The sequence below is a fragment of the Macrobrachium rosenbergii genome, chromosome 42 (genome assembly GCF_040412425.1).
Source record: "Macrobrachium rosenbergii isolate ZJJX-2024 chromosome 42, ASM4041242v1, whole genome shotgun sequence".
Lineage (NCBI taxonomy): Eukaryota > Metazoa > Arthropoda > Malacostraca > Decapoda > Palaemonidae > Macrobrachium > Macrobrachium rosenbergii.
In genome coordinates this window covers 34,125,380-34,147,879 of record NC_089782.1, presented here as the reverse complement: position 1 = coordinate 34,147,879, position 22,500 = coordinate 34,125,380, and the positions used below count along the sequence as shown (strand labels likewise).

Sequence of the window (22,500 nt, the reverse complement as noted above, 5' to 3'; positions counted from 1 at the left end):
CCTAATTCGGTCCAATTCGGTCTGAAGGTTTTGATGTCCAACTAAATTGCTTTGGTTTGAGATGAAATAGAAAATGATTTATTTCATAAACGGGATATTCCAGTCTCGCTATAACATGATTAAAACTTACTCCCAGGAGAGAGAGAGAGAGAGAGAGAGAGAGAGAGAGAAAGAGAGAGAGAGAGAGAGAGAGAGAGAGAGAGAGAGAGAGAGAGAGAGAGAGAGAGTTATTATTGGACCTAAGGATTTATAGTAAAATATTTTTTATATAATTTAGTGACTACCAAATTTTTTTAAATGGCTGCAAGACTTGAAAATTAGTGATAAAAATGCGTTTTTATTTCATGAATGTGGGTAGTCCTGTCAGTGCACCTCACGCGGTGTACTGTAGGCATTACTTTAGGATCTTTGCAGCGTCCCTTCGGCCCCTAGCTATAACCCCTTTCATTCCTCTAGCTGTACCTCCGTTCATATTCCCTTCCTTCCATCATGCTTTCCACCCTCTCCTAACAATTGATTCATGGTGCGACTGAGAGGTTTAACCCGTGTTACACTTTTCAGAACTTTTTACTGTTAGTTTCTGCTGCAGCGCTGAATGATCTCATAGGTCTCAGTGCTTGGTCTTTTGGCCTTAATTCTGTATTCTATCCTATTCTCTATGTTGAATGTAAGAAAACGCAGAGATGAAAGCAAAAAGGTTTGATCTCATAGGTCCCAGTGCTTGGCCTTTGGCCTAAATTCTGTATTCTATCCTATTCTCTGTGTTGAATGTAAGAAAACGCAAAGATGAAAGCAAAAAGGTTTGATCTCATAGGTCCCAGTGCTTGGCCTTTGGCCTAAATTCTGTATTCTATCCTATTCTCTAGGTTGACTTTGAGAAAACGCAAAGATGAAAGCAAAAAGGTTTGATCTCATAGGTCCCATTGCTCGGCCTTTGGCCTAAATTCTGTATTCTATCCTATTCTCTATGTTGACTTTGAGAAAACGCAAAGATGAAAGCAAAAAGGTTTGATCTCATAGGTCCCAGTGCTTGGCCTTTGGCCTAAATTCTGTATTCTATCCTATTCTCTGTGTTGAATGTAAGAAAACGCAGAGATGAAAGCAAAAAGGTGTGTGTGTGTGTGTGTGTGTGTGTGTGTGTGTGTGTGTGTGTGTGTGTGTGTGTGTGTGTGTGTGTGTGTGTGTGTGTGTGTGGAGCCGAACAAATAGGCAGTACACCATCGACCAAACCCCCCCACTGTAACAAGCCAGGGAAATTGAATCATCCCGGTGCCCGGACAATGGACTCCAAGGGGTCTACAGTAGAGGAACAATGTTTATTTCTTTACGGCCCCGTGAGAAGGGACGGAGGATATTGGGGGCACTTTCCGAGGACGAGTGGAAAGGGGGACTCTTCCACATATCAGATTTCGGCGGGCGATATTAACTCCGGCCCAGATTTTATTTTTACCTCCGGACTCAGAAATTCTTCTCGGATTTCTTGGAAGGGAAAATATGTATCTCCCCGTGGATCTGAGCGGATTCCTTTAGGTTTTATAGACGTTTATATAGAGTATGTATGTATATAAATGTATATACACATGTATATACACATATATAAATATATGTATATATATATATATATATATATATATATATATATATATATATATATATATATATATATATATATATATATATATATATATATATTATGTCATTTATGTGAGCTTTCTTTGTAGACTTATTTTTATATTTCTTCAGTCTGTCCAGTAAAGGACGACAAGTCGAAAGGCCTTGCAGCACCCCATTGTTTCTCTTTCCTTCGTGGATTCTGTCTTTATTTATATATTCATCACGTTCTATATTTTCGTGATTCAATTATACATATGTATGTATGTATATTATATATATATATATATTATATATATATATATCCAAATATAATAAATAATGTGGACTGTTTGTCCAAGAAACTTGTCCACAATTTTGAATAAAAACTTAGCATTAGATAATCATCCAGTTTGAAAATACCAAGAAAGGTCCTAATTTTAGTACATCAATACTAATGCACAGAACAATTGTGTATCTTGATACAAAAGTTAATATGATATATATATATATATATATATATATATATATAATATAGAAAAACAATATTCAAATATAAATATATATATAGGAATATATAGCAAAATATATATATATATTATAATACAATGTATATGTATGTATGTATGTTTGTTTTTTTTGGCTTTTTAACGTGCATTTTTTCCATTATTAAATGGGGCAAGCAGACGATGCCTTCTTTTGAAGGACTTTGATTTGGCGGTACAAGGTTATAGCCTCGATCGGCTGCCCTGCCTGACATCGCTTAGACCCCGGTAGCGAATGTGTTGCAGATGTTATCCACAAATTCCGTGGGTCCCTTTCTCCCAGCAGCGAGGAGAACAAATGCCCAGGCAGAGGTCCAGTTGACAGTTCGAGACGTGTGAGGTGTCTGTTATGTTTTTGAAGGTGTTGGAGTGGCTTTGTTTATGGAATGTATTAATCTGTAACACCCATTTGCTTTCAGAAAAAGACATCCGCATTAGATTTAAAAGAGCGTAATCCGGAGAGGTGTCTAACAAAACAAAAATAACAAAGTGTCCACATTCAAAATTGACCGGTCATAAATTATTACGGGGATTGAACTCGCCATAGACTTATATGAAGTCTGAGGTTATATATATATCTACCAACCGAGTATCGAGGCTCCATATGTATGTATGTATGTATACGTTAATATATGTGAGCGTGTACGTCAGTTCAATCGGTACACAAACTCCCAACTGTTAAGAAATACCGAAAACGAAAAACTATAACAAAAATTGCCGTAACTGAAGGAGTAAAACCACTGTAGCTAAAATCTCACACGTCTCGATAAATTATCTAATAACTGTTTCTGTTGTTACATCGATATCTCGCCTCGTTCCTGTACTACGACAAGTCAAGTTTGGCTACCCGTGTCTCGTGTCAGGTTACATCAGGTAACGTGACACGCAAGCTGGTAAACCTGTCTACCTATCTGGAAACTGGTACACACTGGAAGGTTCCATCTTGTTACGTTACGTCTCTCTCTCTCTCTCTCTCTCTCTCTCTCTCTCTCTCCGTTCAAGAATGACTTAATTTTCGTCATCCAGTTTCATCTCAGCCTTTCCAAAATCCTCTCTCTCTCTCTCTCTCTCTCTCTCTCTCTCTCTCTCTCTCTCTCTCTCTCTGAATGACTTAATTTTCGTCAGCTTAATTCCTCTCAGCCTTTCCAAAATTCTCTCTCTCTCTCTCTCTCTCTGTCTCTCCGTCTAAGAACTGCTTCATTTTCGTCAGCCTGTTTCATCTCAGCCTTTCCAAAACTCTCTCTCTCTCTCTCTCTCTCTCTCTCTCTCCGTTTAAGAATGGCTTAATTTTCGTCAACCTGTTTAATCTCAGCCTTTCCAAAATTCTCTCTCTCTCTCTCTCTCTCTCTCTCTCTCTCTCCCAAGTCCTTCTAGTTTTAGGCTCTAGTATATACAGCCATTAACGATGACTGATAAAATTATATTTACGTTTAGCATAAAAACGACACAAGTAACATTATTAAATCATTCCCTATATAGATACGGAAAAAACGTACCTATAAACACTCTCTCTCTCTCTCTCTCTCTCTCTCTCTCTCTCTCTCTCTCTCTCTCTCTATTGAAAATCATCGACATCGGTTAAAAAAAACAAAATAAAAAAAAAAAAAGAAAAACGAGACATTCTCATTGTGATGTTTCTTCCCCAAAAGATGATATGCATTGTAATGTTTGGTGAATTTTTGTCCGTCTATCGATCTGGGGCTCTGTTCTCCGGCTTTTAAAAAGCACCTGGAGAGGTGGGGTGGCCTTCTCCAAGATTCCTGGCAGGTAACCGATTCCAGAAATCGGCCTGAATGAGAGATTTCGAGACGCGTCTGTGGACTGTGCTGATATCCCCTAAATGCTCGTGTAAAGCATTGACGAATCATTCTGAAACTGCAGTAACTTGTGTATTAGTGTTGCAGTATCTGCAAAAATACAAAAACTGAGAAAAATGGTAGATACTGCAGTTTTCCCTTGCCTTACTACTGATTTTGCAGATACTGCAAATGGGACCCCCTAAATACTCGTGCAAAGCATTGCAGAATCATTCTGAAGCTGCAGTAACTTGTGTATTAGTGTTGCAGTATCTGCAAAAATACAAAAACTGAGAAAAATGGCAGGTACTGCAGTTTTCCCTTGCCTTACTACTGATTTTGCAGATACTGCAAATGGGACCCCCTAAATGCTCGTGCAAAGCATTGACGAATCATTCTGAAACTGCAGTAACTTGTGTATTAGTGTTGCTGTATCTGCAAAAATACAAAAACTGAGAAAAATGGTAGGTTCTGCAGTTTTCCCTTGCCTTACTACTGATTTTGCAGATACTGCAAATGGGACCCCCTAATTACTCGTGCAAAGCATTGAAGAATTATTCTGAAACTGCAGTAACTTGAGTATTTTGTGTTGCAGTATCTGCAAAAATACAAAAACTGAGAAAAATGGTAGGTTCTATAGTTTTCCCTTGCCTTACTACTGATTTTGCAGATACTGCAAATGGGACCCCTAATTATGCAAAGCATTGCAGAATCATTCTGAAACTGCAGTAACTTGTGTATTTTGTGTTTCAGACACAGGTGCGAAAATTTTGCGGATACTGCAGTTTTCCATTTTAGGGCAGTGTGGGTCAAATACTGAATGGCGACTGATTTTCAGACTTCTGAAGTCACCTCAAAAAAGTGCTGCTTGAGCACGACGCCTGTATCTATGTTTGATTTTTTTTCAGAAATCGACAAGATTGAGAGATTGCAAGTTGCATGGATGATTTCTGGCCAAATGCTTAATCCCCGTAGGCACTGTAGCCATTACTTAAGGTTCTTTGCAGCGTCCCTTCGGCCCCTAGCTGCAACCCCTTTCACTCCTTTTACTGTACCCCCGCTCACATTCCCTTTCTTCCATCTGACTTTCCTCAACCCTCTCCTAACAATTGATTCATAGCGCAACTGCTTTGAGGTTTTCCTCCTGTTACACCTTTTCAAACCTTTTGCTGTCAATTTCCCTTTCAGCTCGGCATGACCTCACAGGTCTCAGCGCTTGGCCTGTGGCCCAAATTCAATATTCTATACATCCGTCCATCAAATATACACTGAATGGTGACTGATTTACAGACTTCATAATGCCTGAATGTGCCTCTATTTCATTTCTTTTACTTGTTATTGTTTTTTTTTTTTTTTTGTTCTTTTCTTCACTTTGGGGATTCTATTCTCTGGAAGGCTGATTGCTTAACAGTTTATAAGTTGAAGGTGTTTGGCGATTTTGACGCGATCATGAATCGTAGAACATTATATATATATATATATATATATATATATATATATATATATATATATATATATATATATATATATATTAATAATACTAATATATAGAATATATATATAGAATATATATATATACATGATATAATAATAATAATAATAATAATAATAAGAAGAAGAAGAAGAAGAAGAAGAAGAAGAAGAAGAAGATATATATACATGATATAATAATAATAATAATAATAATAATAATAATAATAATAATAATAATAATAAGAAGAAGAAGAAGAAGAAGAAGAAGAAGAAGAAGAAGAAGAAGAAGAAGAATAATAAAATAAGAAGAAGAAGAAGAAGAAGAAGAAGAAGAAGAAGAAGAAGAAGAAGAAGAAGAAGAAGAAGAAGAAGAAGAATTAAAAAAATACAAAAGAGAGCCTGAGTAAAGACAAGAGGAAATTCTAAAGTAAAAAAAAGAAAACTGCTGAGGAATTCAATAATGGCTAACGTCCAATAATTATATATATACAAAATCCCTGACTCAACATTCGCTTTCCCCTGCAACTTGCGTTTCTCTCTCTCTCTCTCTCTCTCTCTCTCTCTCTCTCTCTCTCTCTCTCTCTCTGCTGGAAGTAAGCTTTAATGAGGTTATAGCGAGACTGGAATATCCCGTTTATGAAATAAATTATTTTCAATTTCATCTCAAACCAAAGCAATTTAGTTAGACATCAAAACCTTCAGATGGAATTGGACCGAATTAGGCTTCGGGAAAGATCAAAACTGTTTGAATTTTAAAATAAGAAATGTTATGTCGCTGTTTTTAAAGGAGGTTAAATAGGTTTGGACTTCGCCACGAAAAAAATAGAAAAAATAGATATCTCAGTCTTTTAAAGGCTGAAATGTCACGAGCAGGGAAACACGGAAACAGGAAGAGAGTACTATAGCTTGGTAGTGGATGTATAGAAATAGTCAAACAAGGGCATCCTGGACGGATCTGGATCTGATTCCAGATCCGTACCGGAATCCAGATCCGTTCCGAAATCTATTCCTAATCCAGATCCTTTCTGAATCCAGATCCTTTCTGAATCCAAATCTGTTCCGAATCCAGATCTGTTCCGAATCCAGATCCATTCTGAATCCAGACCCGTTAAGAATCCAGATCCGTTCCGAATCATGATCCATTCCGAGTCCAGATCCTTTCCGAATTCAGATCCGTTCCGAATCCAGATCCGTTTCGAATCCAGATCCGTTCCGAGTCCAGATCCGTTTCGAATCCACGCCCTTTCCGAATGCAGATTCGTTCCAGAAATTTATTAACAATTCTTCCTTGGCTCATTCTATCTACAATCTTTTTTTTTTATACTTGTCGCATACCTGAGGAAAGAACAAGAATTTAAAAAAAAGGAAAAATATAAACCCATGCAATAATTAACCTGACCTCTTGCATTTGCAACAGACGAGAGTCTGTCTGTCGCAAAAGGAACTTTGTGAGGTCATATTAAGGAAGAAACGACACATTATTGGACCAGCGTCAGACCCCATATGAATCTCTCCACCGCCATCCAGACTCGGTCCGCAAAGTTTTCCAGAGAGGCGATTGTTCCCTTAATGGGATTCCACTGTACAGACTCCGCTTATAGACTCTAATGCACTGACGGCCGTGTCCCGCATCTGAGCTTTTATCGGGAATGTATGTGACTGAGGGTGAAAGCGACTTTGGAAATGATGGGAATTGTATTTATTCTTTCTGTATCTCCCTTTACCTTTTCTTACTTGCTACTGAACACCATATTATTCCTTGGAGGCTTGAATTTCAAGTCAGTGGCCCCTTTGGTGGGTTTGTTCCATATGAATAGGGGTCATCTTCTGAATAATAATAATAATAATAATAATAATAATAATAATAATAATAATAATAATAATAATAATAATAATAATAATAATAATAATACGAGGGAGTTTGGGCTTGTCGAGAGTGTACCATACGGCAAAACATTGTAGGATGATTATTAATATTATTACGGTTTTAAAGACGGGACACTCATGGGCAAATCACAAACACATACATATATATGTATATACATGTGTATATATATACATAAACACCCACAGACACATTATATATTATGTATGTATATATATATATATATATATATATATATATATATATATATATATATATATATATATATATATATATATATATATATATATATATATATATGTACGCATACATACATACATTATAGTAGGTGTGTGTGTGTGTGCACACGCACGTGTGAGTGTGAAAGCAAACGTATAACATTAAAAAACCTGTATCGTTTCATTCCATCTTCCATTTCCCACTTGCACAGGAAAGGAAAAACATCAACCCGACCAAACCTATAAAATAAAATAAAAAACCAACCCTATTCAAGCACCTTCTCACTCACAGCCAAACAGAATAACAAAAAAAGGGGATAATAATAAAAAAAAAAAAACATTCGTAAACGAAAGCATTCGGGAACCACGTGCAAGCTAAAAGTTATTGCTTTTTTATTAAGAGTAAAGTAAAAGGGGGGCGTTCAATTGCTGTCCAAATAGCGAAAGGTAAACAGCGCAGAATGCAGATTCCCTCTCCGACACCACTGGAAAAATGACAGGGGCGTTTTTTCGGCTTCCATCTGAACGCATCCTCTCTCGTTTAGCTGATCACTGCTACGTTTTGTCTTTGAGTTTCTCTGAGTTTTTCTTCGGATTCTTCCTTTTTATCTGTGTGTTTTTGTGATTGGGTTCTAACTTTGCGTTCTTCTCTGATTTTGTGCATCTTTATATTCTGAATTTTTTCGCCGTATTTGTTTTACTTTTTTGTGTTACATTTTGTGTTGTGTCATTTTTATACTTTTCATTCCGTCTCTGTGTTTCTCATTATTGGGTATTTTTATACTTCCGTTCTTCCTTTATGTGTTTCATTTTGTTTATTTTTATACTTCCGATTCTTTCTCTGTGTTTATTTTGTATCGTGTATTTTTGTGTATCCATTTTTTCTTTTGTGTTTCATTTTGTTTATTGTTATACTTTCAATTCTTCTTCTGTTTCTTTTATGTGGTGTTTGTTTCAATACTTTCTCTGTATTTCTTGTGTATTTTGTGAGAATTCTGTATTTCAGCTATATTTATTTTTTTATTTATTTATATTACTCTTAACTTATTTTTTCTGTCTTCAGGAATTCAGAACTGTCATCCCTACATTAATTCCCAGTCTGTCTGTTCGTCGATCTTTCTCTCTCTCTCTCTCTCTCTCTCTCTCTCTCTCTCTCTCTCATATTTAATCACATTTGCTCTCGTGTTTTCCAGTAAGGTATATTTCCTTTCCTTTTACTCTCTCTCTCTCTCTCTCTCTCTCTCTCTCTCTCTCTCTCTCTTCTCTCATATTTAATTACATTTGCTTTCGTATTTTCCAGTAAGGTATATTTCCTTTCCTTTACTCTCTCTCTCTCTCTCTCTCTCTCTCTCTCTCTCTCTCTCTCTCTCATATTTAATTACATTTGCTTTCGTATTTTCCAGTAAGGTATATTTCCTTTCCTTTTATCTCTCTCTCTCTTCTCTCTTTCTCTCTCTCTCTCTCTCTCTCTCTCTGGGCCCACCAACGAATATTCTGCCATCTTTTACCCTCCTTCCATCAGCCTCCCTTTGTCCAAACTTCCCTTTTTCGCTCCTCGAACTCTCATCCACCTTCTCTTTACACGTCACACCTCGCCTCTAAAATTCCCGAATGGATCATTTGCGAGGAGAAAATCTCTCTCTTCTCCCGCGCTGACAAAATCACGGCGGTGCTTGGAAGTGGATGGGTATGTGTGTGTGTGTGTATGTGTGTGTGTGGGGGTTATGTTTTTTTTTTTCTTTGAGTTTGTTTATTTTTATCTGAGTTTTTCTAACCCTGATTTTTTCAGTTTGTTTTTTTTTCTCTAAGTTTGTTTTTTCTGTTCATTTTTTTCTGAGTTTGTTTTTTTCTCTGAGTTTGTTCATTTTTATCTGAGTTTGATTTTTACCTCTGTGTTTTTCTTCTGAGTTTGTTTTTTCTCTAAGTTTGATTTTCTCTGAGTTTGTTTTTTTTTCTCTGAGTTTGGTTTTTCTTTCTCTGAGTTTGAAACAGTTAAACTTCCTTCAGCTCGGGGAACCTCAATCTCACACGACGGTTTCCAAGGGACATTAAGCCGGTTGCAAAGAGTGTATCTTACGTCAGCTGAGAGAGAGAGAGAGAGAGAGAGAGAGAGAGAGAGAGAGAGAGAATATTTCCAATGAGCTCTTCGATACCTGATTAAAATGTATTTAAGTCTGCTGAGAGAGAGAGAGAGAGAGAGAGAGAGAGAGAGAGAGAGAGAGAGAGAGAGAGAGAGAGAGAATATTTCCAATGAGCTCTTCGATACCTGATTAAAATGTATTTAAGTCTGCTGAGAGAGAGAGAGAGAGAGAGAGAGAGAGAGAGAGAGAGAGAGAGAGAGACTTACTTTAAATTTCATAGTACGAGGTTGCCCTCGAAAATTCAGAAAGGGAGTTACGAATAAAACTTAACGTCACCAGAGAGAGAGAGAGAGAGAGAGAGAGAGAGAGAGAGAGAGAGAGATAATAGAATAGAAGAGAATATAAAATGTAGGCCATAGGCCAAGGGCTGTGACCTATGAACCAACTGTCAGAAGTGGATGAAAAGTTAAGATGGAAGAAAGAGAATATGAACGAAGGTACAGTAAAAGTAATGAAAGGGGTTGCTGCTAGGGACCGAAGGAACGCTGCAGAGAATCTTCGGCGCAATCGAGTTTTCTGTACAGCGTATAATCAAGGCCACCGAAAATAGATCTATCTTTCGGTGGTCTCGGTATAATGCTGTATGAGCCGTGCCCGGTGGCGGCCTGTCCTATATCGTTGCCAGAAGCACGATCATGGCTAAATCTAACCTTAAATAAACTAAAAACTACTGAGGCTAGAGGGCTGCAATTTAGTATGTTTGATGATTGGAGGGTGGATGATCAGCACACCAATTTGCAGCCCTCTAGCCTCAGTAGTTTCTAGGATCTGAGGGCGGACGGAAAAAGTGCGGACGGACAGACAAAGCCGGCATAATAGTTTTCTCTTACAGAAAACTAAAAATCAACAGATTCTCATGTTGAATAATAATGATAATAATAATAATAATAATAATAATAATAATAATAATAATAATAATAATAATAATAATAATAATAATTTCATATCCACTATTGTTCCCGTACAAAAGCGTATCCTGAAACAAAAATAATAATAATAATAATAATAATAATAATAATAATAATAATAATAATAAATTAACACCCACTCTTCTTCCCCAACAGAAGCGTATCCACACACAGAATTGATAACAAAGAGGATTTTTTACTTTGCAGAGTCGTAATACCCCGACGGAAATACGCTCATGCATAATTAAATGTCACCAGAGATACGGAAATCATTTTTAATACGGGAATCGTTTTAAATTAACTGCATCGCTGCGACTAGATCCGTGATGACATTACGACGCCGGTGGCCTTTTTAGAACGGGCGTAGCTATTAGCATATTATTGTAATTGCAAACGTTTTTTACAACTTTTTTTTTTCTCGAATGACCGTTCTATGCTTGGGGATATCTGATTGGCTGGCGTTTTTTTTTTTTTTTTTTTTTACTTTGACGGCTTGTTCAAATATGAAAGTTGGTTCTATTTATATAATGATAATAATAATAATAATAATAATAATAATAATAATAATAATAATAATAATAATAATAATAAATAGTTTTTACTTTCCCAGCTTATTCCACATGAAAGTTGGTTTTACCGGAGCAATAATAATAATAATAATAATAATAATAATAATAATAATAATAATAATAATAATAATAATAATAATAATAATAATAGTTTTTGACTTTCTCGGCTTATTCCACATGAAATTTGTTTTACTGGAGCAATAATAATAATAAAAATAACAATAATAATAATAATAATAATATTAATAATAGTAATAATAATAAAGAAGAAGAAGAAGAAGAAGAAGAAGAAGAAGAAGAAGAAGAAGAAGAAGAAGAAGAAGAAGAAGAAGAAGAAGAAGAAAATTTCATAAAGGCAGGAACAAAAGGGAACCCGAATATCTGAGAAGCGATGGAGCGAACCCAAAAAAGGCAGCCCCAGCCGGGTGCACCTTTTGGGAATCGTTTGGGTCCTGCCTTGTTGAATGACATAACTCTCGTCTGTGTCAAGTCTGAGATTCTCTCTCTCTCTCTCTCTCTCATCTCATTGAAATGTTGAATTTTCTCCCTCTCTTTTTCTTATGAAGTCCGTTACTGCAATTTTCCCTCTCTCTCTCTCTCTCTCTCTCTCTCTCTCTCTCTCTCTCTCTCTCTCTCTTTCTTTTCACAATTTATTTGCCAGCCGTGTTTTCTAGTGACACATATTTCCTTTCCTTTTACTCTCTCTCTTTTTCTCTCCCTTTCTCATGAAATCTGTTACAACAATTAAATCTCTCTCTTGAAATCCGTTTTCATTCTCTCTCTCTCTCTCTCTCTCTCTCTCTCACTTTCTCATGAACTCTGTTCAAGATAATATCCTCTCTCTCTACTCTCTTTCTCTTTAACTTGAACAGCAAGATTTTCTCTCTGTCCCTCTCTCTCTCTCTCTCTCTCTCTCTCTCTCTCTCTCTCTCTCTAAAAATCTCTCTCTTGAAATCTGTTATCGCAAAATTCTCTCTCTCTCTTCTCTCTCTATCTCTCTCTATCTCTCTCTCACTTTCTTGAGTTTTCTCTCTCTCTCTCTCTCTCTCTCTCTCTCTCTCTCTCTCTCTCTCTCTCTCTTCTCTCTCCCACAACCTGTCTGCCAGCCCGCCTGTACGAACACAAGTACAATCGCAACCCCCAAAAACCGTGTTAATTAAATACCAGTGACTCAAAATACCGCTAACAACCTTGATTTCCTTAGAACTCTCAAGATAATATCCTCATCTACAATTCCTTAACGAACAGCAAGATCTGTTCCAGGTTCGCCTTACTTTAAAAATAGTGTAAATAACAAAATGTCGATTATAAGGTACTCGTTTATTGATTCATGTCATAGTTTTGGAAGAGAGTGAATATGAACGGAGGTACAGTAAACGGAATGAAATGGGTAGGTAGCTAGGGGCCGAAGGGGCGTTGGGAAGATCCTTAGGTAATGCCCACAGTGCACCGCACGAGGTGCACTGACGACACTACCGATGTTATGTGGGGTTGTAGCTAGAGTAGTGATTCTCAGTTGGGAGACACTTGCTGGAGTAGTGATTCTCAGTTGGGAGACACTTGCCGGAGTAGTGATTCTCAGCTGGGAGACACTTGCTGGAGTAGTGATTCTCAGTTGGGAGACACTTGCTGGAGTAGTGATTCTCAGTTGGGAGACACTTGCTGGAGTAGTGATTCCAGTTGGGAGACACTTGACCAAGGGTGAGGAATTTCAGGTCTAAGGGAGGAATTACAGATGAGGAAAGGAATTAGCAAGGAATTTCAGGTCATACATGAGAAACGCTAATTAGTGGAGATATATATATATATATATATATATATATATATATATATATATATATATATATATATATATATATATATATATATATATATATATATATATATAACTACATACACGTCTATATATATACATATATATATACATATTATATGTCAGTATATATATACATATATATATATATATATATATATATATAAAATCCGAGTCTCCATAAACAATAATAAGAAAACACGAACAAGTTGAACAAGAAAGGAAAACGTAATTGTGTCCTTTACAAAAAAGTCAACAAAGTGACAATATTCTAATCCGGGAAAATAACCTCTACGGGGCATCCAATAAAACATGACCCATATTGTCGGTATGGTATATCTGGGTATACAACAGTTTCCGAGCTCTGATTCTTAAAAATATACACGCAGGAGTCGTTCGTGTCATAAACAATCATCCACTGTGGAAATGACTGCAAGTATTTCCCAAGTTACGAAGAGAGAATCCCGTTTTATTACAAAAAAACGTATCGGAATGCCAATACATGACAAACACAGAAAACATTGGCAACAGAATCAAAGAACGTGGAAACCAAATAAACCACTCGTAAATATTCAGTTATATGTTCCACTCGACACATCCAATATGGCTTTGCAGGCACAACATTAATACAGGGCGTGTAACTGAAATCTATTTCGACTGTAATAACAAAATCCCCTGGAACACAGACTCGGTCAATGGTCAGCCACTGAACCAAAGCAGGAATTTGACGTGGCGTTGATATTAAAAATTTGGGCAGTCACTTACGGCTATAGGAATGGAACGGAATGGAATATAGAATTTTAGGTCAAAGGACAAGCGATGGGACCTAAGAGGTCATTCAGCGCTGAAAGGGAAATTGAGAGTAAAAAGGTCTGAAAGGTGTAACAGGAGGAAAACCTCAAAGCAGTTGCACTATGAATCAATTGTTAGGAGACGGGTCAAAGAAAGTAAGATGGAAGAAAGATAATATTAAGGAGGTACAGTCAAAGGAATGAAATGGGTTGCAGCTAGGGGCCGAAGGGACGCTGCAAAGAACCGTAAGTAATGCCTACAGTGCACCGCACGAGGTGCACTGACGACACTACCCACCTCACCGGCTTATTCCTATAGGCTCTTGGGTTTCATTCGGACACGAAGATACTCGAGCCAAATTTCATTAATACCGTATTTCCTCTTATCCACTGGATAGCATAAACCTCCTACTTCATTCAAGCATAAGTATCCAATGAAACTTACATTATTATTATAATTATTAATCAGAATTTGAACGCCATTCAGATGAACCCTACTCATGTGGAACAAGCCCACCACAGGGGCCACTGACTTGAAATTCAAGCTTCCTGAGAATATTATGGCGTTCGATAAAAAGAATTACCGAAAGGTAATGGGAAATACAGAAAGAAGAGATCAGTTATTAGAAAAAAAGCTAACTTAACAAATAAATATATGAATAAATAAAAATATAAGTCAATTATTAAAACACAAGCTGAATTGCATTAGGGTAGTAATGCATTGCATCTTCGCTTGAACTTCTGAAGTTCCAGTTGAACATCCTCATCGTCGAGTACGATATAAATTCGACTATTTGAAGAAAAAATGGAAAAAGATAACGGGACAGAATTTTGAAGGAAAAATGGAAAAAGATAACAGGACAGAATTTGACTTGTGACTTGACAGTTCACTGACAGATACCTCAGGTGGAGCCAGTTGCAAAATCCTGAACGTCAAGAAGTCAAGGAGGTTTAAGTGACAAAATCTGCTTAGGCGTGTGTGTGTCTCTCTCTCTCTCTCTCTCTCTCTCTCTCTCTCTCTCTCTCTCTCTCTCTCTCTCTCTCGTGTGAAACTGGGGAATTATTTTGAAATGGGTAAAGATTCCCAAAAACTATTATTTCCTTCATTCATAACTACGAGTTACTTTCTCTCTCTCTCTCTCTCTCTCTCTCTCTCTCTCTCTCTCTCTCTCTCTCTCTCTCTCTCTCTCTCTCTCGCGTGTGAAACTGGGGGAATTATTTTGAAATGGGTAAAGATTCCCAAAAACTATTATTTCCTTCATTCATAACTACGAGTTACTTTCTCTCTCTCTCTCTCTCTCTCTCTCTCTCTCTCTCTCTCTCTCTCTCTCTCTCTCTCTCTCTCTCTCTCTCTCTCTAAAAAGCAGAAAATGGTCTAAAATTCTAGAGGTAAAAATTTCTGCAACTCACTAAATTCTTGGCTCTCTCACTCTCTCTCTCTCAACCATTTTTTACAGAGAAAACCTTCCTATATCCTAACCTTTGTCCTCTCAATCATTTTTTATAAAGAAACCTTCGTATATCATAACCTTTCTCTCTCTTTCTCTCAACCATATTTTTATAAGGAAAACGTTCCCATATCATAACCTTTGGTCACATCTCTCTCTCTCTCTCTCTCTCTCTCTCTCTCTCTCTCAGTAATTTTTTTTCTAATGAAGAAAACCTTCCAATATCATAACCTCTCTCTCTCTCTCTCTCTCTCTCTCTCTCTCTCATTTTCTCTCTCTCTCTCTCTCTCTCTCTCTCTAACCATTTTTCACAAGGAAAACCTTCCTCTTATCCTGACCTTCATCACAATTTTCGATACGAAATCCTTAGCATAGCGCTCGCTCCTTCTCTCCTGCAGGCCACCAAGAGATAGAAATATTCAGACATATTAAATGGAAATTCTTTCCTCTTTGTATTCCGCATTTTACTGACGATATTGAAGCCATGACGTTGCTTCCCCCCCCACCCCCGCCCACTCCGACCCCCGTCCTCATCGCTATGACCGAGGATGATACCAATCGTGTGTGTGTGTATGTATGTATGTATGTATATATAATTTATATACGTATATGTGTGTGCGTATGTATCATATATTATATATTATATATATATATATATTATATATATATATATATATATATATATATATATATATATATATATATATATATTATATACACGGTATATATATACATGTATGGTACACATCTATATATATATATATATTGTATATTTTTGTATGTATATATATACATATATATACATATATCTGTCTGTGTAAATCAGAATTCCCTCCTGTAAACATACATCCACCCATTCATACACACAATCACCCTCTACAATCTTGCAGTGGGAATACGACACGAAACACAATCACCATTAAAAAAAAAAAAAACACAGTTCCCACAAAGAAAAAAAACGAGAAAGAACGAAAACAATTCCTCTCCAAATTCACTCGAGGGAGGAAACACCAACTCTGTGTATGTTAGGGCTCTCCAACATGGCGGACGGATTTACTTTCCATCCTCGGCCGCTCACGACCTGGGGATTACCAGTGTTGACGCCCAGGTTAAACTGCCCCAGGCCTAGCTTAGTCCTGCTTGTTTCCCCCAGCAGACCATTATTCCCTCGGCTACAGGCCGGATGGCAGGTTAATTGCAGGCCCACTGTTGCAGGGGTAGGACGCGACAGCGTTCTTAACAAGACTGTGTTTAGGATCTCATTGCTTTGATAAATTAACGGGTAAGAAATGCGCAGAAGTTTCTGTACAGACGCTACAGATGTAATCAAGGCCACTGAAATAGATCTATCTTTCGGTGGTCTCGGTATAATGCTGTATGAGCCGCGGCCCATGAAATTTTAACCACTGCTTGCCCTAAATCGTTGCCAGAAGAATGATTTTGGCTAACATTAACCTTAAATCAAATCAAAACTACTTAGGCTAGAGGGCTGCAATTTGGTATGTTTGATGACTGGAGGGTGGATAATCAACATACCAATTTCCAGCCCTCTAGCCTCAGTAGTTTTTAAGATCTGAGGGCGGACAGAAAAAGTGCGGACGGACAGACAAAGACGGCACGATAGTTTTCTTTTACAGAAAACTAAAAATAATCAATAAAATCTTCATTAACAGGCATATTCCTCGCTGGCATTTCCAATGATATGTCTACATTTTACAGATTATATTCATCGTCTAATAACCCACAGGACTGATGGAACGGAATGGATTATAGAATTTAGGCCAAAGGCCAAGCGCTGGGACCTGTGGGGTCATCCAGCGCTGAGCGTGAAACTGAAAGTGAAAAGGTTTGAAAGGTGTAACAGGGCAAAAACCTTTTGCTGTTACACTATTAAATAATTGTTGGGAGATGGTGGATAGCAAGATGGAAGAAAGAGAGTATGAATGGAGGTACAGCAAAAGGATTGAAAGGGGTTGCAGTTGGGGGGCGAAGGGGCGCTGCGAAGAACCTTCAGTAATGCCTACAGTGCACCGTGCGTGAGGTGAACTGACGGCATTGCCCCCTCCCCACGAGAGAAAGAGAGACAGAGAGTGTTTGCAAACAGTGTTCTTGAGAGAGAGAGAGAGAGAGAGAGAGAGAGAGAGAGAGAGAGAGAGTATTTTTAATCCGCGTTCTTGAGAGAGAGAGAGAGAGAAATTTATAATTATTACATCAGTGTTCTAGAGAGAGAGAGAGAGAGAGAGAGAGAGAGAGAGAGAGAGAGAGAGAGAGAGAGAGAGAGATTTTTAATCCGCGTTCAGTGAGAGAGAGAGAGAGAGAGAAATTTATAAATATTACATCAGTGTTCTAGAGAGAGAGAGAGAGAGAGAGAGAGAGAGAGAGAGAGAGAGAGAGAGAGAGAGTATTTTTAATCCGCGTTCTTGAGAGAGAGAGAGAGAGAGAGAAATTTATAAATATTACATCAGTGTTCTAGAGAGAGAGAGAGAGAGAGAGAGAGAGAGAGAGAGAGAGAGAGAGAGAAAATCTATAAACATACATTAGTGTTCGAGAGAGAGAGAGAAATTTATAAACATTACATCAGTGTTCTTGAGAGAGAGAGAGAGAGAGAGAGAGAGAGAGAGAGAGAGAGAGAGAGAGAGAGAGAAATTTATAAACATATCAGTGTCCTTCAGAGAGAGAGATAGAGAGTGAGAAAGAGAGAGAGAGAGAGAGAGAGAGACGTAAAAAGAAAAACATAATCCCTTCCTGTACGTACAATATGCACAGAAAATGGCTCTCTCTTTTTTATTTTATTTTATTTTTTTTTTGCTTTTTTTGGGGCTTTTCTTTTTGTATCATTCAGTATTCTGACTTCTCCTGACAGCGGGTATCTGTTGCAATATTCCACACAAAGACTCTGGCTTGGCAGTTCTGACAGCTCAGAATGTTCCTTCAAGTAGATAATAGAGAGAGAGAGAGAGAGAGAGAGAGAGAGAGAGAGAGAGAGAAGACTCTTCCGTATTCATGGTTCCTCCGACAAAGAAGTCATGTTGTGCTGTGATTATAAAGGTTTTTATATATATATATATATATATATATATATATATATATATATATATATATATATATATATATTCATCACTGAAAGAGAAATTGACAGTAGAGAAAATGGAAGGGGTTGCAGCTAGTGGCCGAAGGGACGCCGCAAAAGAACCTTTTAAGCAATGCCTACTGAGGACACCCTACCCAACACCCCAGAGGACCTTGGTCAGTGGCCAGAATCTGAATAAAATGCCTTTAAGAAACTGTCGGTTCTACAGACAGATTGTAGGCGGAGAATCTTGCACATAAGCAGACAGACATTCAGACAGACATTCAGCCAGCCAGACAGACAGACAGTCAGACATACAGACAAATCCAGAGGTAACAGAGAACCCACCCCGTGCAATGGACGGAGCGGAAGATTGAAGGAGAAAATGATAAAACTGGATTAAACAGAAGAGAAATTTTGGGAGGACGTTCAATATGAGGTCTGTCGAAGCGGAATGGAATGTGGGAGAGATAGATTTTAGGCCTACTGGAATCCAGCAGTAATACGGCGTGACAGCTCGCCTGGAATCCTAAAATGTTATCTTTCAAAGGGATGATCGAAATGATTGTCTTTACTTGGAGGTAGAGGGGTTCCTGTGTGTGTTTGTGTGTGTGTGTATACACACATATATATATATATATATATATTTATATATATTTATATATTTATATATATACATAGTTAACGATCGCTGTGGCAGGGTATAGGAATAAAGTACAACATGAACATGTACAGCATGTACAACATGAACATGTGGTACAACATGGAGGTTACTATGACCCTCAGCATTGATGTACACTTGACTTCACACGAAGACATCAGCAGACATCAGGAGACATCAGCTAACTCCTCAATGTTGTTAATATTATGGGCTATTCAGGATTGAATACAGATTTCAGGTCAAAAGTCAAGCACTGGGACCTATGAGATCATTCAGCGCTGAAACGGAAACTGACAGTAAAAGGTTTGAAAGGCGTGACAGGAGGAAAACCTCAATTGTTAGGAGAGGAATGATGAGGAAAGTAAGACGGAAGAAGGAGAATATGAACGGAGGTACAGCAAAGATCTACGTAAAAACCTTCGAATTCTTCAAATTCCAGGACACATTATAAAGGCGTCGCCTTCCACCAGCCGGAAGTTGAGAGGAAAGGTCCTACATAATATAGAGATCTCTCGCTATTCATTTGAAAGGATAATTATCAACGGATTTCCAGGAAATGCGGGAGAGAGGTGACTCCCGACCCTTCTTCCTTTCTGAGAATATCCAGCGAGGATTCGGGGAACGGAGGTTGGAGATTACAATGGAGATTACTCACCTTTTTCTCTCGGGGAGAGGTTGGAGATTACAATGGAGATTACTCATCTTTTCTCTCGAGGAAAAGTTTGGCCAATGGAGATTATTTAACTTTTTTCTCTCGAGGAGGTTGAGATTACAATGGAGATTACTCAACCTTTTCTCTCGAAGAAAGGTTGGAGATTACTTAAATTTTTCTCTCGAGGAAAGTTTGGAGATTACAATGGAGATTACTTAACGTTTTCTCTCGAGAAGAAGTTGGAGATTACAATGGAGATTGCTTAACTTTTTCTCTCGAAGAGACGTTGGAGATTACATCGGAGATTACTCACATTTTCTCTCGAAGAAAGGTTGGAGATTAATTAACTTTTTCTCTCGAAGACGGGTTGGAGATTGCAATGGAGATTACTCACCTTTCCTCTCGAAAAAAGGTTGGAGATTACAATGGAGATTACTCAACGTTTTCTCTCGAAGAAAGGTTGGAGATTTCGATGGAGATTACTTAACTTTTTTCTCTCGAAGAAAGGTTGGAGATTACAATGGAGATTACTCACCTTTTCTCTCGAGGGTTCCCGGGAATCGCAAGAGGGTCCTGAATACTCATTTGAGGTGGTAATATGCCGAGATTTCGGGTGTCTCCACAACAGAGCCAGTCCGTAAATATTTCTCGAGCTGAAAGAGTAATGAGACTGTCAGTGTGTTCCTAAGACTGTGTTTTTTTAAAATAAATTTAAAGTTATTAAATAAATTTAATAACTTTAAAGGGTTTTGCACTAAACTTAGGTAAAGTAACGAAACACACTAGAGAGAGAGAGAGAGAGAGAGAGAGAGAGAGAGAGAGAGAGAGAGAGAGAGAGAGAGAAAGAGAGAACATTTCTGCTGAATCTCTGCAAGAGATTAAACTGTAAATCCTAAATTGCATAAGATTTTCCACAGCTAAGACTGGGGATATTTTATACACCTTTTTTTTTTATTTCACAAGTAGATTCTAAGTCTCGCCAGTTATATTAAGTTTAATTCATATTCTGGGATGCTGAGAGAGAGAGAGAAAGAGAGAGAGAGAGAGAGAGAGAGAGAGAGAGAGAGAGAGAATTGGTAAATATCTGTTCAAAAGAAAACTTTTAAGTATCAAGCACCTTCAAGAATGTTAAATTACCATCACGTATTCTATATTAAATCCAGTGGCTTCCCCCATTTTTATTTCTGCTGATCAAGCCGATAAGACAAGAATCCAACAGTCCACCTTAACATCATATCACACGTTAGGTAAAAGGACCCTCACTTATATAAGCTAGTTTTCTCCAAGATTTTACTCTAGATCAACCAACCTTCGCCCGCTTCCGGAGTTATAGATCAAAGTCTAGAGAATAATGTATTCTCTAGGAAATGGAATTGGAATATGAGATTTAGGCCTGATGCCAAACGCTGCGACACGAACTGACAGTAAGACAGTTTGAAAGGTGTAACAGGAAGGGAACCTCACAGTTGCACTGCGAAAGAATTGTCAAGAGAGGGTGGAAAGTTCAATTTAACAATCAAACGTCCTTGTTCACTTCCTCATCCAAGAGTTCGCAAGCATCTTCAAGCACCAGAAATAACGTTTAGAAATAATATCAAAGAGAAATTAATAATTATCGACACTAGAAAAGATTAAGATTAAACACTTTTGATTATCAAAGTACAATTTAACAATCAAACCCTCTTGTTTACATAGTCATCCAAGGATCACAGTGAGAAAAAAACACGCACGGAAACTTGAAGAATTTGCACCTAGCGGTCAGAGTGCGAACTACAACCGCCCCATTCTTTATCTATACAAGTCCTGCCCGCAGATCCCTGAGATGTATGCTAGTATTGCACCAGCCCGGTTTTTTGGCCATGCGCCTAGGTTAGGTTAGATTGGGAGGTTAGGTTAGATTTTAATCCAGAAGGTAATCTGGGTGAGGAAACATAATGAAATTATTCTCAAGACAATTCTGTGGTTAGTTTTTAAGATAAGGCGTCCGACTTTTTTCAGGGAAAGGTCTCGGTACTGGGTTACGTCTCGGGAATATGCGTCCTGCCCTGCTCAGCACTAAAACATCTTTTGGGCCTAATGGAAAGGGTAACTCGGTGCTGCCCTAATCTACCAGAGGAAAACAGGAAGGGAATAAGGGATACAGGAAGAGTGTGACTAACCTTTAAGGTAAGATAAGAGTCGCGGAAAAGGGAAAAGAGGGGATGGAATTGTTCCCGAAGTTGAAAGAGGAAAAGATAAGTCACCCACCGGAAAAATTCGAAGATTACTGTTACACATACATACATACATACATACATACAAATACATACACGCATACACACACACATATATATACATATATACTTATCTATCATATATCATATATAAGTATATATTATATATATTAAAGATAAGTCACTCAGCGGAAATATTTGAGGATTACTGTTATACATGCATACATACATACATACATACATACATGCATAACATACATACACACATATATATACATATATACTTATAAATGATATATATAAATATATAATATAAGATTATGTATATTAAAGATAAGTCACTCAACAGAATAATTTGAGGATTACTTTTACATATAAATACATACATACATACATACATACATACATACATACACACATACACACACACACATATATATACATATATATATATATATATATATATATATTATATATAAAATTTATACATATATAAAATACATATATATAATTTATATATAAAAGTTTATATATAATATATATATATTGTATATATATATATAACAAATATATATATATATATATATATATATATATATATATATATATATATATATATATATATATATATACATACTCATAATAATAATCAAAAGAGCCAGGATTAATAAATCATAACGACGACGCAACGCACAACCCAGGCACAAAAACGGGTATTCACCGAAAT

General features: G+C 37.3%; 1 long non-coding RNA gene across 1 annotated transcript in view; it reads right to left on the bottom strand.

Annotated features, from left to right (window-relative positions):
* LOC136827657 (uncharacterized) overlaps positions 1-22,500 on the bottom strand; it is a 245,191-nt gene that overhangs the window by 69,509 nt on the left and 153,182 nt on the right. Inside the window, exon 3 of the long non-coding RNA XR_010849832.1 lies at positions 20,096-20,213. This is a non-coding gene — a long non-coding RNA (uncharacterized lncRNA). The remainder of the gene's footprint in view (positions 1-20,095; positions 20,214-22,500) is intronic.